Raw genomic sequence first — 17,100 nt, 5'->3', positions numbered from 1 at the left:
TGTCATTCATTTTACTGTGGAAATTAACAATAGCGGCGACATCTGCTGCTGAAATAGTGCATCTACAGACGTGTCACTTGAACATGAATCCCAGCTTTATTCGGTGAATGGTGAGGGTGGACAGCGCCTCCAAACAGTTACTGAAACTAAAAATTACATACATACATACATTTTCCGTAACATCTAGATCGAATTACTCTGTACACATGGTTGCCACATATACGATACATACCTACTAGATATTTAAATTTACTGTAAACCAAAACTATGCACAACTACATACATAAACGAGGGTTTAGGCAGTTGCCGCTAATAGTATTTTATGCAACTGGTGGTTAAAAGAGGTCAAAAAAGGTGAGTGGCGTGGGTAACAATTTGAGGCGAAGCCGAAAATTGTTAATAAAGACGCCACGAGCATTTTTTGACTCAGTTAAACACCGTTGCATACAATACTTTTTCTACGACCAAGCACTTATTTTGAAAGAAAATTATAAATCAACAAATACCTACTTTCAGTCATCTTAGTTATCTAGTGGACCGCCTACCATTTTGAATATGCAGTTTGAGTGCAAACATGAAAATAAAACTGTCTATGGTATGGTTCTTTGAAGCCTGGCCACTAAGACGAATCGAGCCGAGTTGAATCGAGTTCTCATACATTTGAATGCGATTCGACGCGTCGCCAATGAACGCAGCAGAAAACGAAGGAGTCTCGATTCTGCGAATTGGTTTGTTAAGTTGGTGGCAATGTATTTACTGAACTGTAACAGCCATATCGTGCTACTTCTACTAAATGTTTTCAGGGTATAGACTAGATAGACTTGTCCTGACATCTTTTATGTAGGGTTTTTAAGTTCTATGCACGACCTTGTAACTCACGAATAACAGTACGGGAGTAGAAAAAATTTATAAACGCCTTGATTTGAGTTCAGCAATCGATAAAACTTATCGAAGTGTGCGCGTATATTATTATTGTAAATTAGTTACATAGGCATTGGTGTAACGAAAATAAATATTTTTTAAACCCATGACATCCGGGGTCAAGCAACAGCTCCAACACCACAATCTCTTAAACAAAGGGTTCGACTTATATTGACCGAGATATAGACCGTGATTACCTTTTTGATTTTTGTCGAGCTTCCGATATTTAACGCTGAAAGTGAACGCAGCCGACGCGCGCGAAGGGGAGTAGATCGCGCTGTCTACGCAACTTTGACAACCACCCGCCTTCATCCGTTTTCCGCTATGGTTTTCCGTGATCATGATGCATGCAACTGCGTGGAAATATCGGGAGCTCACAAAAATCAAAAAGGTAATCACGGTCTATATCCCGGTCAATATAAGTCTAATGAAAATAACCGTGAATCATTCAAAACTCTTAAAGGGTTCAAAACGTTGGGATGTATCTATTTCGAATTCACTACTTGCAAGGTTTATTTAATTTTATTACGAGTAACATTCAATTCATTAATATTGTTGTCCATAAATTTATATAGGTAAAGATAAGATAACGGTTGTTGTTTCAATCCGATAAAAGTAACTATACATACTACGTTTTTTTTTTGAAAGAATGTACTTTCTCTGCACTGCACAATAAGTAATTCTTACTAGGTATAATATCTCAGTCTTCTTAGCAATAAATGTCACGCTTATTTCTTTTCTTTTATCCCGCTCCAGATTTAGTGGCAGAAAACCCGTATTTCCTGGACTGCCCGAGGCATCACTTCACCCGCTTTAAAAGCTTGTTCTCCATTCGACACGTTTCCTTCCTTTTTATCGGTTCAGAAACAGCTTACTGTTGTAAATCTTAGTTTTCTTATACTTGACGAGTTTGCGAGAGATTTCTAACCAGATTAGGGAAGGTGTAGTGATAGTTGAAAAAATTCCGGTTTTTGTAGTTAATTCAATTACATTATTTATTTTTCATCACACTCGCTCGTAAACGGCGTTATTACATGCCTGCATACTGATACGTAATAATGAGCTATTTTACCGCCCGAAGGCGGTAAAAAGAATACCTGGATGGGGCCTTCCACGACCTGTCAAAAATTACAAGATGGCGAACGAATGTTCGAAATGTCAACTTAGGTGTTTCAATTTTGTTTAAAATTTGGTTATTACTTCGCAAGTGGGATGAAAAACATTGTGTATATCACGGGTGATTGAAGGATTACTAAGTTTATTCACTTTCCGCCCTTAATACACGATGTACTATTTCAACGCTCGCAAACGGGCTTACAAACGACCAGTTCACTGGACGGCAACGGCTGGTCAGTTATTTGATGCCGTCACATTTTACCGGGCAATTGTCGGGTTGCAATACTGCGACCGTCATCATCACATGTATTGTTTGTTTATTACTACAATTATGTAAACGGGTTATGTTGTGTATTATGAATTTGTAACACATCCCGACTTTTCGAACCCTCTACAACATTTGTGGCCAACAAATAACAACATACAAGAAAAATTTCTGAACGACACACCACTGAGTTTATGCGACTGGTAATTCATTTACATTACTCAAATAAAATGTTTTATGTTTAATTGAAAAAAAAAGAAAACTGAAAATGTATTTAACCATCTGACACAAACTTCTCACAATATTTTGTGAATCGTGCTTGTTGAAAAGGACAACTGGGTCCGTCAAACCGTCTTAATGGTTCAAAAACTAAAAAGAAAGACGCACCCTATCAACATGACGACCGGTCTGGCTCAGTCGGTAGTGACCCTGCCTGCTGAGCCGCGCTGCCGTCCTAAGGTAAAAGGCAGCTATTCGACAAAAGCTAGTTTTGAGATAATCGCAAAAAACCTTCTTTTTTGAATTTCTACAAAACGGATTAACTTTTTTCATTATTTCTTTTTGTATATAGTAGGTATAAGTGTTTACTTATTTTAGACATTATTTGTGTGTTTGTACAGCGACTGGTTTTTTTTTAATTCGATAAAAGCCTTTTTGCATAGTATTAAGCTTCAAAAATGGTAAAACATGCTTTATACGGTGTTCTAATCTAGGATTTTCTCTTAAACTAGGCTATAACGCCGTATATAATCACATACTATCTTATTGCTTAGCAACAATGCCCATCTAGCACTCGAGATTCTAAGTTAAAGGCAGTATCGTAGTTATTCGGCCTTTTTAATTAGTATCCTAGTGAGTTTTCCAGATTTTCGACTGTACTGCTAGTCTAAAAGAACGCATACTATCAAAAAAATCGTATATACGGCTTTATAGATTAGTATATTTGGAAGAAATTGGAACAAAATGCAAATACGTCGTTTAAAAACGTATGTATTAAAGAAACAAGAAAACGCCATTCTGTCCCTATTTACTTAAAAAAAAAACTAGATCTATCGATTCTTTTTGGATAGTGATAAATATAATATAATAAACTTTTACAGTACACAATAATACCTGCTCTTTTAAGTTAGTCAGTAAGTAGTCAATTATTAGTATCTAATCGTCATTTTTCCTCAAAGCCTAGATGATAAGAGTGCCGTCTGTATACTAAACATACGTGTACTAATTCGGAGTTTTGTGGAAACTTTCTTACGTTGCTAATGGAAACAAGTTAGTAAGTAATGATAAAAAAGGTCAATTTGTTATTTTGCTTTGAAAAAAAGGTCAATTTTTATATCATTATGTCATATGTCAATCTATCGCGTCACTTCTGAGAATTGGAGGCAAAATAAATTATAATTATGTAATTTTAATGCCAAGATGAGAGGTAAAACAACAACGGGTTTTAATTGTGACCAATCTGTCTGCAAAGGATTTGGATGACTATGAAATTGGCCGCACAAGATGTGAGTTAGAAAGCAGTTTACACTACCTACTACCAAATGGTTTCGCATGAATTATACATACAGTTTAGAAGAATTTCATGGTCGCTCTAAAAAACCCGGCTCTTTTCTATAAAAAAATTTAGAGAAAAAGATAATATAATTATTATGTGACGAACAGTTTGCAAACAAAAAACAATTTTACCAATTTCTAGTAGAGATTGTGCGAATATGTAGCAATAGTTCAGTAAGCTACAGAGCGTCATTCACTGCGGCTGGTTATATACATGAAACAAATACATCCAAACTCAGGAATCACCCGTCAAAACTCGAGCTCGGAAGTTAAACGACCAAGAGGTACCTCATCCTCTGATAGGTTTCAAATACCTACGATAAAATGATTTTTTGCGAAAAATTTGGGCAAAAAGTGGTTTGGCAAGCAATTTGTCCATTCGTTTTTTGTTTAAGGAAACTTACATTCCTAGATTTACAAGAAGGAATGCCTTCATAAGCAGGTTCTGCTTAAGTATATGAAAGTACAGGGATCAAATATTCTTCTGGTACGATTAAGCTGCTTTTCACTACGCTCGCCAAGTACCGGTCTGGTATCAAAAGAATGATGTCGAGTTTGTTGCGAAAACATTAAATCCGTCGAACTACCCTGAAATGAATTAAGCTAAGAAACAGATAACATCGAGCAACCATAAAAATCTTCAACAATGTTACAATACAAAAATTGCGATCCAAAAGTTTATAGTGAGTATCAAAATCAAAGTCAATCAAAATAATTAGTTATAAATTGAATTCGACTACAACAAAATAGTCATTTAATGGATTTTCTGGAAACAGTGGCAGATGACCCCGTAAGTTTATTATATAGGCCTAACTTTCACACGACCATGCCTATGCTTTTTGATACTGGTTATCAAAAATATGGTTATTTTCATATTCAATTTACTATTATATTCATATTAATATTCCATGTTTGTAAAATAAAACATAGTTGAAAATGTAGACTACTGCCAATACTTCTCCTTCTTATTCCTCATACCCTTATCTCATTTTATGTGGGGTAGGTAGAACAGGTCTTCCTCTTTCATTCTCCTCTTTCGTCATCTCAACACTCATATCTTTCTCTCTAATATCCTATTTCACATCATCATCCTGTCCCGACCGGTTTCGGCCTCAGCGACTGGGTATTGGTTTATTATTGAGAGCGACGGTCGTGAGCTCTCAGGTGGCTGACGTAGCCTATTTTTGCAGTAAATGTACGACCACACTCACTGCATGTCAGCACCCCTCCGATGAAATTATAGTTGATGGCTGCAGGTGGTCGGGCCTTTATCTCGTCGCGCTTGGCGTCAAGTTCCACTCGTCTCTGTTCTTCGAAGGTTTGCACTTTTGTTCTCACTGTATGCCTCCATTTCGGCCGATCTTGTGCCGAAGTCTCCCAGTGCGATGGTTCAATGTCACATCTCCGCATGTGGCGCTTAAGCACATCTTTGTAGCGCAAAAGTTGGCCGCCCTGTTTCCGCTTGCCACTTTGCAACTCTGAGTAGAAGATGCGCTTAGCAACTCTGTCATTAGACATACGGGAGACATGACCACACCATCGCAACTGTCGTCGCATCAGATAGGCTTCAATGCCGCTGACATTAGCACGGCGTAGTACTGCGGTGTTCCTGACACGATCGGACCAAGAGATGTTCATAATGTCACGCATAATCCATTCATCGTTGTTTGGATTTACCCCTCCCTCTCTATATCAATATTCATCTCTAACGTTCTCATTGCAAATTATTTACTTGTTTTACTGTAAATTAAACCAAAAAGGATAACGTTAAATACTTAAACCGTGGAATATTAATATACCTCATATAGAGTTTGCGGCAAAAAAAACTACATACGAACAACTTTCCCACCGCAAACTACGCTAAAAAGACGTATTTGCTTTCGAGCAATAATATCTGAAAATCGAGTTAAATGTATGTATCTCGAATAAAAATGACAATAGAAATGATGTAGGAAATGTAAACAATAGTTATTATTGTTAAAACGTATCAAAAATGCAATCATTCAGTATTTTTCCTAACTTCGTTTGGTTTCGATCAATATTTCGCGCGAAAAAAGCCAGCTGCGCTCTCGTACTGTTAGTCACAAGCTGCGCCGGTGCTCGCAGCTCGTCACTGATGGCTTTTCCATAGCATAAAGTATCTTTCGGCTGGCGGGTGGATTGACAAAGGTTGGAGCATATACTGTTTTATAGGCTAGTTTGCAGCACTTTCACCCATTTTAAAAGTTTTTTTACGTTTAATATGACACCCATACAAAATAAGAAGAACGTATAACACTTATTCGTTTTTATAGACTAATATTGTGTTGTAAAACAATCGAGCGATACTAGGCTTAAATGGCGTATTTGACATTTTTTACAGAAAAAATGTATATACGCTTTTTTAGACTAGTATCAGTTTAAAAAATTTATCAAAATCCTACGCTAAAACTACGTATAACGTCTTGTACGTATTTTTAGCCTAGTTTTTCACTTTTACGTACTTTTAGGCTAGTAATACTGGATAACATGTCAACCTAACCAGAGCGTAAAAAAACGTATATCTGCATATACGTTGATTTAGCTTAGTTTTGTTAAATAGCTGCTTTTTTGGCTAGGAAATCTTGGAAAATTAGTGCAAATACTGCCTTTTTAAAGAAATTTTCTCGGAAACTAGGCAACATATCGAAAAACGGAAAAAAGTGGTCGATGCAGCTTAACCTGTACATTACGAATATTACAATAAGTCAATTTCGGCAAAATGTCGAATAGCTGCCTTTTACCTTAGGACGGCAGCGCGGTCCTGGGATCGAATCCCGGTAAGGGCATTTATTTGTGTGATGAGCACAGATATTTGTTCCTGAGTCATGGATGTTTTCTATGTATATAAGTATGTATTTATCTATTTAAGTATGTATATCGTCGCCTAGCACCCATAGTACAAGCTTTGCTTAGTTTGGGGCTATGTTGATCTGTGTAAGGTGTCCCCCAATATTTATATTTTATTTATATTTATGTGGGGCAAAATATTTTGAAAATGTAGTTGTAGTTGTTTGTTAGAAGAAATTTCATTTGATACTAAAATATTCCAAATATCCATCCTCCGCCTCATTGCGTTATCCCGGCATTTTCCACGGCTCAGCAAAGCTACCCCTTGAATAAAATAGTCTCAAAATTTGTTGGCACTAGAGTTTACGAAACCGACTCCCATCAGACCTTCTAACCCAAAGAGGTAACTAATATTTATTGGGAATAGTCCATGGCATCCATATCAGAATTAATATTCGATTCTAAAATTCCGTAGCACTCGAACTTCGAGCCTGGAAAATGTGTAGTCATAAACAAGTCCCTTGCAACTCCGAGTAGAGCCACGGGAACAGCTAGTATGTAATAAAAATGTTAAGCTCCTTTCGTTTCAATCTGTATTCGGTATCGGGGCCCGAGGCAGATTTACATGCATATAGAGCCGGCTTTGACTTTATTCGCTTTATTCCAATATCCCATCGCGTGCAGTTGCCCGTGCATGTGCCCTTTGACTCTTTGTCTTTGCAGTCGACGGTCAGATTTTAATCTTTTGATATGATTAAACAGTACATTACGATATAAGAGGAAATTCGAAACGTGGGGCGATAAATTAAAACACGATCGAAGGGAGGGTTTTAAATCGACACGAGTTACGAATTCCCTCTTCGAGAAAAAAACACCATATTATACTGAAAATGATATGTTCGTACATTTTGAAGAATTTTGCTGGTACATTATAAGAGTCAGTGTCTCGTTACATATCGCCTTTATCGGATACGACAAGAAAGGATTACCTTGTAGTAAATAGTAGTAGTTTTTCCATTATAGTCATTAGTGACACTCAACTTCGTCAAACCTGTTTATACATTTAGGACCACTTTGCACCAACGAAAATGGAGGGTTAACCCACCATTTTATATGTAATTTAACAGTGGACAGCCCATTAACCCTTAGTTAAGTGGTTGGTGCAAGTGGGCCTTAGTATAGTTTGACGGAGTTCAGGCGCAGGCACATCAGGAGAACAACCATAAAAATAATGGAAATAAAAAAGTGTTGTTTGAAACTGCTGCTTGTTTATTCACATAAATTAAATCAGATCGGCGTCATTATTTTACACGCAAATCATAATTAATAAGTAACACTAAAATAATTCATTTATATAAAAAAATAAGTTCAAAAACTAAAACCCGACTACTATAAAATGTGCTCTAAAAAGTATAAAACAAGATAGAATTATTTTATGAAATTATAATGCATGATATTCACAGATGTGTATTTTTTTTAATACGTAAATTCAATGTTATAATAAGTTTGTAAATTTTATATAAGTATGCAGAGATTCCGAAGAAAACCGTGGTCGTATGCCACAATTATAAACTTTAGGGTAAATAAGTGTCATACGACCACGGTTATCTTCGGAATCTCTGCAAGTATATATAAAATTTACAAACGCCTTCGGCGCCCGGCTTGGTAACGAATGCGTCGGGCTTCGCCCGACACTTTAAATTAGAGGGCGCCGAAGGCGCCCGCTTAGAACCGCGTGCGTTCGGCCTTCGGCGCCCGGCTTGGAAACGAGTGCGTTGAGGTTCGCCCGACACATTAAGTTAAAGGGCGCCTTCGGCGCCCGGCTTGGTAACGAATGCGTCGGGCTTCGCCCGACACTTTAAATTAGAGGGCGCCGAAGGCGCCCGTTTAGGACCGCGTGCGTCGGGCTTAGCCCGACACTTTAAGTTAGAGGGCGCCTTCGGCGCCCGGCTTGGGAACAAGTGCGTTGAGTTTCGCCCGACACTTTAAGTTTGAGGGCGCCGGAGGCGCCCGGTTTAGGACCGCGTGCGTCGGGCTTCGCCCGACACTTTAAGTTAGAGGGCGCCGGTGGCGCCCGGTTTAGGACCGCATGCGTCGGGCTTCGCCCGACACTTTAAATTAGAGGGCGCCGAAGGCGCCCGGCTTAGGACCGCGTGTGTCGAGCTTCGCCCGACACTTTAAGTTAGAGGGTGCCGAAGGCGCCCGTTTTAGGACCGCGTGACACTTTAGGGTCCCCCCACATCTAGCGTCTCGCGAGCGTCGCGTCGGGCCAACTGTACGAAAGAAGACGCCGTTTCGACGCGATGCGACGACAATAATATATTGTCGTAGTAGAAAGTCGTTCTGGCACGATGACGTAACATACCCTTCATCTAGGGTTTCATGCAATCTATGATACACGTCAGAATGTCAAAACAGCGTCAAACTTCATCTAGTTCTTATTATGACAATTTGCTGTACGAAATTGAACTTTAGGTCGAAAAAATATTGCAAATATTTAATAAAATTAATATATAAAGCAGCCAAATTAGTTCCTTTGGCAAAAGCCTTCTTGTGTAACCGCAGTCGGATAATGCGTGGAACTATGTCAGAGCGCTTGCGGATTTGCAAATAGTCAATTTTTTCGAGAAATAATAATAAATAATAAAAATGGTTTATTCATTAACTTCAGAACTTAACAATATACATGATGGTGTCTCTTTTTAAGTATACAAGATACCTGTGTCAAGAGACACCGCTCTTCCTTACTGGGTTGCTAACTAACGATAACAAACATAAGTTATTAAAAGTAAACAAGAAAATAACATTTTGATTTGAAAATTAAAAATTAATTAGTGTAACAATCTAACATTACAGAGATCATGCATAGTAATTAAAAGAAGAAAGCACTAGGTTAGTTTTAAGAGCCACTCGGGAGTGAGCGCGCGCGCGCGGTTGTGTGTGTGTGTGTGTGTGTGTGTGTGTGTGTGTGTGTGTGTGTGTGTGTGTGTGAGAGAGAGAGTGTGTGTGTGTGTGAGAGAAAGAGTGCGTGAAGTATATGTTAACATGCGAGTAAAAATTGTATAAATAATTAAATATTCAGTTTCGATAGGAGCTACTTAGATGATTTTAACTAACAAGTCTTCTATCTCTGCATAGGTTTTAGTTTTAAGCCAGTTTAGTGTTTTATTTTTACATTCTTTATAAGAAAAGGGGTACAGGTCAGTGTCATTATCCAAATGATTATATAATTTAGCAGATAGAGCGATATACTGCCTCCTAGCAAAAGCAGACTTTGTTATTGGAGTGGGGATAACATTACGTTTCTTTTTCCTTGTGGACCTGGTTAACGTATCCACTTTACAATATTTAGTACTTTTGTGTCTTCGAAGAGTCACATTCCACACATACAGTTTTCTCACCGATAGAAGGTCACTAATTTCGTACAGCTTGTCGGTAGGGAACCTGTATGGTTTAAGGTACATGACCTTGAGCAACGCTCGTTGAGCTCTCTCTAATTGGAGAAATTTGGTTTTAGTGGCTCCACCCCAGATTGAGATGCAATATGTAAGAACAGATTGCGCTAAACAAGTATAAATTTGATTGAGAAGAGTTTTGGTCGCAATGTGTCTTAGATTTTTAAAAGTCCATATAAGCTTACGAGTACGTGACATGATCAGAAATCAATGAATTATCCGGTGTAATCAAGTAAATCTGGGAATAAAGCTAACAATATATACATATTTGAAATGTGCTAATTAAGCCCTTTCAAATGATATACAACATGTCATCATAACTTCATTTTATTTTTTTGCTTCGTTACTTTATGCCCTCTAGAGGGCGCCATGTTTCGTTTGCGGTGACGTCATGTAGCCTATAACCAGCGGACGATTAAGACGATTCGAATGACGTATCGTTTGTCAAATTCTAATGAGTACTTAAGAAGTTATGAGGGAACAGATGAACATACATACATACATACATACATACATACATACATACATACATACATACATACATACCCACATACATAGCGGTCAAAATCATAACCCTCCTTTTGCGTTGCCGTAGTCGGGTAAAAATAAAATACAAAACGTGAACCGGTGAATAAATATGAAAGTACCCTTTTGTTTTAAAACCGATTGAGTGAGATATTTCTATGTTAAACCTTTAAAAAGACTAACTAAAACAAAACAAAAACTTTATTTATAAGGGCTTTGTACTATAGCTCACATTTTTGTTCAGGCTCAGGACTGCTTAGTCTATATTGTAGGTATTTGAATTCTAAAGCCCAAACAGAAGAGTAAAATCCAAATGCGAGTCTATATGTTAGTCTATGTGTCATGTTTAAATCACCAAAACCGATTTAGTTTCGATGCAATGGTTTGAGTCGTAGATATTAGGGAGGTTTTGTCCTAAAAATTATCCTCTACAAGGATAAAAATTATCTGACTTCTACCGGGGAAGTAAAATTATTGAAGCGTAATTCATAAAGCATTAGGTACAGTCAACCAATCTGGATCCTAGGCCGCTGTAGAACCCTTTCACAGTAAAAGTCAAAGTGGCTGCTATAGCAAATAAAGCACGATGTCAATACGACAGGGTTCTAGAGTGGTACTAGGATTCTAATTGGTTGTCTGTACGATCTAGCTAACCCATTTTCTCATAATGCCGCGCAGCCGAATTCGAGGGCAAAGGGTAGTAAAGAATAAAACAACAAATCAAAGTATAATGGATACCTAAAATATTTCTTTCCGCAAAATTTGGCATAACGCAGACGGGTCCAAAAGAATGCATTAGCTTTATTCGACGATGCATTAGAGGAGCCCGCAAAATAGAACACAATTCTATTATGAGAGTTTTTGACGGAGAAAATGTACGGTTCTTTGTGTTTTCTTAGAATATAATGTGCTTGCGGCATATAATGCCAGACTTTATATTTATCTGCTTTTCCTTTGTTTGCACGGATATGAATGGAGAGAGGAGAGTTCTGTTATTTGGTCGTATGGTACATAACAAGCTGACAATAATGCGGGGCTTTATCAAATAAATATTTCTCTATTTGTCGCTGTAAAGATGTTGATGATGTTTGTTCTTGTTGGTGAGTAAGGATGCCAGAGCTTAGAGGGTGCAGTGTCAGGGTTGACAACGCGCATGTAACACCACAGGCTACGGAGATTGCTTATTATCAAGCGGGCCATATGTAGGTATGAGACAGGACATCCAACTGGTGAGTTTCAATGTACGGAAACTTTTCTCTCTCCACAACTAGGGAACAAATCAAATTATTTTATTGAATATTTTTGATTTGTTCTTTTTTCAAGTAGTTACTCTACTATATATAAATTATAATTTGAAATAGATATCATACACGTAAGCTGAAGACCCGGGTTCGATTCCCGGCTCGGCCACCAGTGGGCCTTGCCGTTTTTTCTTTCGTGTATGATATCTATATCAATTTTCTCTCTCCATTTAAATGTGAGACACCTTGTGTAGGTAATTCTGTGGGTGTAATTTTTATAACAGGCAATATTTTATGGACATGATGAGCATATCCTCCTTGAATATTGTTTGTTGTAAAAATTACACCCCGCATAAATTCTTTAAGGCAGTCAATCAAAATTATTAATGTGTAACAACGTAAGATTTTTTTTATTTGTTGTGAAAGGAAAACAATACCCACGTAGGTCGTTCAATCATCGTCGCAGTGCCATCTGAATCTCCGTCACATGGTGAGATAATTACACCCCGGCGTTTCTGATTTATAGAAAATCCTTATTATATGATTAATTAGTATGCCTATGTTCAGATTTTTTTCAGCTGAAAAAGCATATTCTGTTCATACTTACGAGTATATTGATAAGAATATTAATTTGATCTGGATTTTTTTAGATACGATAACTAAAAAAGAAAAATTTAAGTACAGAACCAGAAATTTAAGTGATTTATTATAATTTAAAATTGAAATAGGTGAGTACTAGTAACTTTTTGTTGTTCACTTCAGTCGATATCGAGATATCTGCCGCCCGAGGTGTATTTGATAAGAATTTGAGATCTATCAAATCCTCAGAAGTCCTATCTTAAAATCTTAGTTTGCAAAAAATAAGATAAAATTAAAGAGAATTCTACGTATACCCACTTTAAAAGGTTTCTATATACATACATACATACAATCACGCCTGTTTCCCAGAGGGGTAGGCACAGATCACGGATTTCCATTTACTACGATCCTGACAAACCATAAAATTAAAGAGAATTCTATGTACCCACTAGGTTTTCTCTACTGAATGCTTTGACGGCATTCCTATATGACATAAAATAGTTTTGGACCAATAGGATTAGCTAGAATATATATTGATATAGTTTTGCCAAAATTTATGGGTGTTGGAAGTGCGGAAAGAAAAACAGATCAATAACTGATAACTAATAACGTACACAGGTGACAGAGCTGCTGACCGTACAGCTAGCCTAGCCGAAGTGGCGATCGTTGACGTTACGTAACGATCGAAACGCAGACTAGCTCTGTCGCACCACTACAGAATAGAGCGACAGGGAGAGCTTCGATTCGGTTGCGAAACGAAAGCGATTGTGACATTGACTAGGGTAGGTGAAATATTTTATGCCGTATTTTTGCAGGGATATGTCGAAAAGTTTCCAAAAAGCACATTCATGTTTATTGATTGATGTTGTTTTATTCTCTTTATTGCATACCACGCTGAACGCAAACATGTTTTATTTGTTGTTGCGTTTTAGTCACTAACATAACAGCGATGTTGACTTTTTCACTCCAGCGCTATTTACCTATACAAAAATATAGACATAGATAAAATACTACATATTTACTTTGTACCTGCTAACAAGACATTTGTCACAAGATGAGTCTGTTATCTCATGAAAACATATTACCTATTATGATAGTTTGGTATACTATTAACATAGGTATATGTATTTATTTAAAGAAACGTTTTCATATCACAGTTAAATAGACACCAATAAATTTTAAACGTAAATAAATTATCTTTAAAATTTTTAAAAAGAACAAGCAACAATACATTTGCAATTGTCAATATTGAAATAAATATCCTCGAGGGACAGTTATTATTCTGAAACTCATGAATGCTTAACAAATATGCAGTATTATTGCAATATGTTATCTGTTTTGTGGGCTCGATTCGAAGCTTAAAATTCGTCAATAAAACTCTACATACGACATGGATTAGATATGTAAAAGCCAAGAATGACCTTTTTTCTTTACATAATTTTTTTATTATTTGCTACTGACACTCATGTCCGATCCATAGAGTTTATATTTAAAGAAACTATTTAATTTTATCTTATAGTGCGAATTGGGCCATTAGGGTCGTTTTTTAACAAAAATATTGGATGATGTTTGAGGCCTAGTCGGTGTGTTTTGCATTAATATTTAAAATAAATATATTTTTAACAATATCAACGCCTATAAGTAGCTCTCGTATCGATTAAAGAAAATCTCACAAATAAAATTATATCAGAAATGTTTTTCGTTTATGTAATTTTGTACTTCATGAATTACTATCACAATATTATTAGTTACATTCTCGAAGGTAAGGTGTAAGCCTACGCTCCGATTTCGTGCGCCGGCGCCAGTTTTTTTATCGTATGGCATTTAAGACACTATATATACTATAACTAGTTCATAATCTAAATTTACATTCCTCTAAGTAAGGGTTACGCTCGCTGCGTTTTTTAAATCTTCCACTGAGCCATGGTACTTAAAGATAATGCAATTCAAGAAGTTCGTTTTAGTTTGTAGGTATTATCGATCAAGATATTTAACGCTAGATTTAACAAATCTGAGCGACATAGTAAACAAGCGGGCACCCTAAAATAATCAAAGACCTTCAGATAGATTGGATAAAGGTACAAAAATAATCTTAGAAGGAAAATTTGTTATTTACTTTACAATAATTAACTTACCCCTGTTCTTGATTATTTTTCCCTGCTCTTCTTTTAAGACTTTAACCTATTCATTATCAATAAAAGCTAGCAATTTTTAATATGGAATATATTTTTGAGTAACTTTTGTACACCCATATTTATACACTTGACTGTTCCCAACTTCTCATAACCACTACATTTCGAAAAGTTAGTTGCGTCAAATTAAATTCTATCATAACGCGAGTTATCATCCATGTCCTTCTAAGTTAGGCAGTTAGTTTCCGGTGACAGAGCCGTATATCTCAATTTGTTCTGATTTAGAGGACGGCAGTACACCGAAATGCACGCTGTGAATCATACGTGTGTTTCGGTCCAAATTAACTACTCGTACCTTGTACCTACCTTGTGAAAATATAGATTGTCCTAATTGAAAATATGCAACGATTTATTAAATATAAGTAGCGGTCTACTTTACCTTATTGAACAGTGTATACCAGTGTTTGACACGCTAATGTCCAATAGATGATATTTACGAGTAGCACCTTAGCTTTCTCGCATTTTTACACGTCGTGTTGGCCTACATAAATTAGGAAAGCCAATTAAGTATTAAAATACAAGGCTGCTAACAAACTGGTCATTAATTTTCCCTTTTAATTTCCCTTAGTCAATAAGGGTTGTTTGTAACTTGGAAAGAAACTTGTGAAAATAACGCATTCCGAGCGTCAGCTGTTAGCGAAGGGTTAAAATTAATTAATAGTATCTCGATTAGAGAAATACTTTGTTTTCCTGAAGTACCCAATTTTTATGAAGTGAAAAGGTAAATGTAGCCTAATTTAAATACGTGATGCTAAAACAATGGAATCGAAAAAGCTACAAAATCGGTTAGGTATACAAGTAGCGAGGAAAATGTTGTAAACATTTATTTTTCCATTTTCGGGTAACTTATCTCGATTCGCTCCAAAAACCCGCGGGTAGTTGAGGAAGATATGCGGTTTCCCAATAACTAAGTCTGGGACATCGAAGGCACATTATAACAGCTTAGGACGACGGCCGCAAATAAATTTCCCACGAGACGCGTATTTTACTTCGGCCGGGACAACCGGGACGGTAGATGATCCGAATTATTTTAAAAAGACGTCTTTTCAGTTGCATGTGGCCGTACCTATATTTCCCAATGGTAAACGTTATGGTTAATAATCTCTCGAAAATGGGTAATATCTCGATCTTATAATATCTTGAATGTTATGGTCTGTTGTGCACGTAAATAGAGAGTTGATTTCATAGAAACACTGAATCTAAGTAATAAACAAAAATATATAATTAGTTGCTGAGTTTTAGTGATAAGTCGGTAAACATGACTGAAAATAGGTTTCACTAAGTTGGTATAGATAGATAGATAGATAGAATACTCTTTATTGGCACACCTCAGCAAGAGATACAGAAAAAAGATACAGCGGAGACAAAACAAATGATTATAATAGATCAAGAGCCCAGGCCCGCCAGACCTTCCTCAAATTCTCAAGGATGAAACTTTGGGACAATGTAGAGTTCACATCGGCGTTTAATGTGTGCATATTTTCTAGTTCGGCCCATCGGCCAATTTTTTGCTATCAAGTGATGAAGGTGAAAAAAAAAAGTGCTTACTTTCCTTAAATTCTCAAGGCTGATTTTTATATATGTGTTAGAGCACGTTGTTAGAAATTGGTTATCATCAATGCCAGACCGTTTCCGCCGGCCATAACTTTTGCCAGACGCGACAAAGTTGGCAAAAAACGACTCTAACTTACCTCATTTTCTCAAGCCTGATTTTGATATATGATACGCAGGGACCTATAACTAGACCGTTTGTAAACAGCCAGACCAATCGGATGGACCCAACCATCCGCCAGACCGACTTAAAGTTTCGATATGAGCATTAGTAGAATTGAAATATTCCGGGTCTATAAAAGCTAAAAACTTGAATTTTCTACATTAAGCTACGTGTATATTGTATACTTGACGTATTAAGCGACTTTCAAAAATTTTACTTCTAAGGAAATAAAAAAATGAAAGTTTATATGTGGTGCAAGATTAATTTTAAGCTATGAATTTTATTTACACTGCGTAAGTACATGTGTATTTTATTATAAATATAACTTTTACCAGACGCGACAAAGTTGGCAAAGAACGACTCTAACTTACCTCATTTTCTCAAGCCTGATTTTGATATATGATACGCAGGGACCTGTAACTAGACCGTTTGTAAGCAGCCAGACCAATCGGATGGACCCAACCATCCGCCAGACCGACTTAAAGTTTCGATATGAGCATTAGTAGAATTGAAATATTCCGGGTCTATAAAAGCTAAAAACTTGAATTTTCTACATTAAGCTACGTGTATATTGTATACTTGACGTAATAAGCGACTTTCAAAAATTTTACTTCTAAGGAAATAAAAATATGAAAGTTTATATGTGGTGCAAGATTAATTTTAAGCTATGAATTTTATTTACACTGCGTAAGTACATGTGTATTTTATTATAAATATAACTTTTAGCAGA

The sequence above is a fragment of the Leguminivora glycinivorella genome, chromosome 8 (assembly GCF_023078275.1).
Source record: "Leguminivora glycinivorella isolate SPB_JAAS2020 chromosome 8, LegGlyc_1.1, whole genome shotgun sequence".
Taxonomy (NCBI): Eukaryota; Metazoa; Arthropoda; class Insecta; order Lepidoptera; family Tortricidae; genus Leguminivora; species Leguminivora glycinivorella.
The sequence above is the reverse complement of the archived record's forward strand: the minus strand, read 5'-3'. Positions refer to the sequence as shown.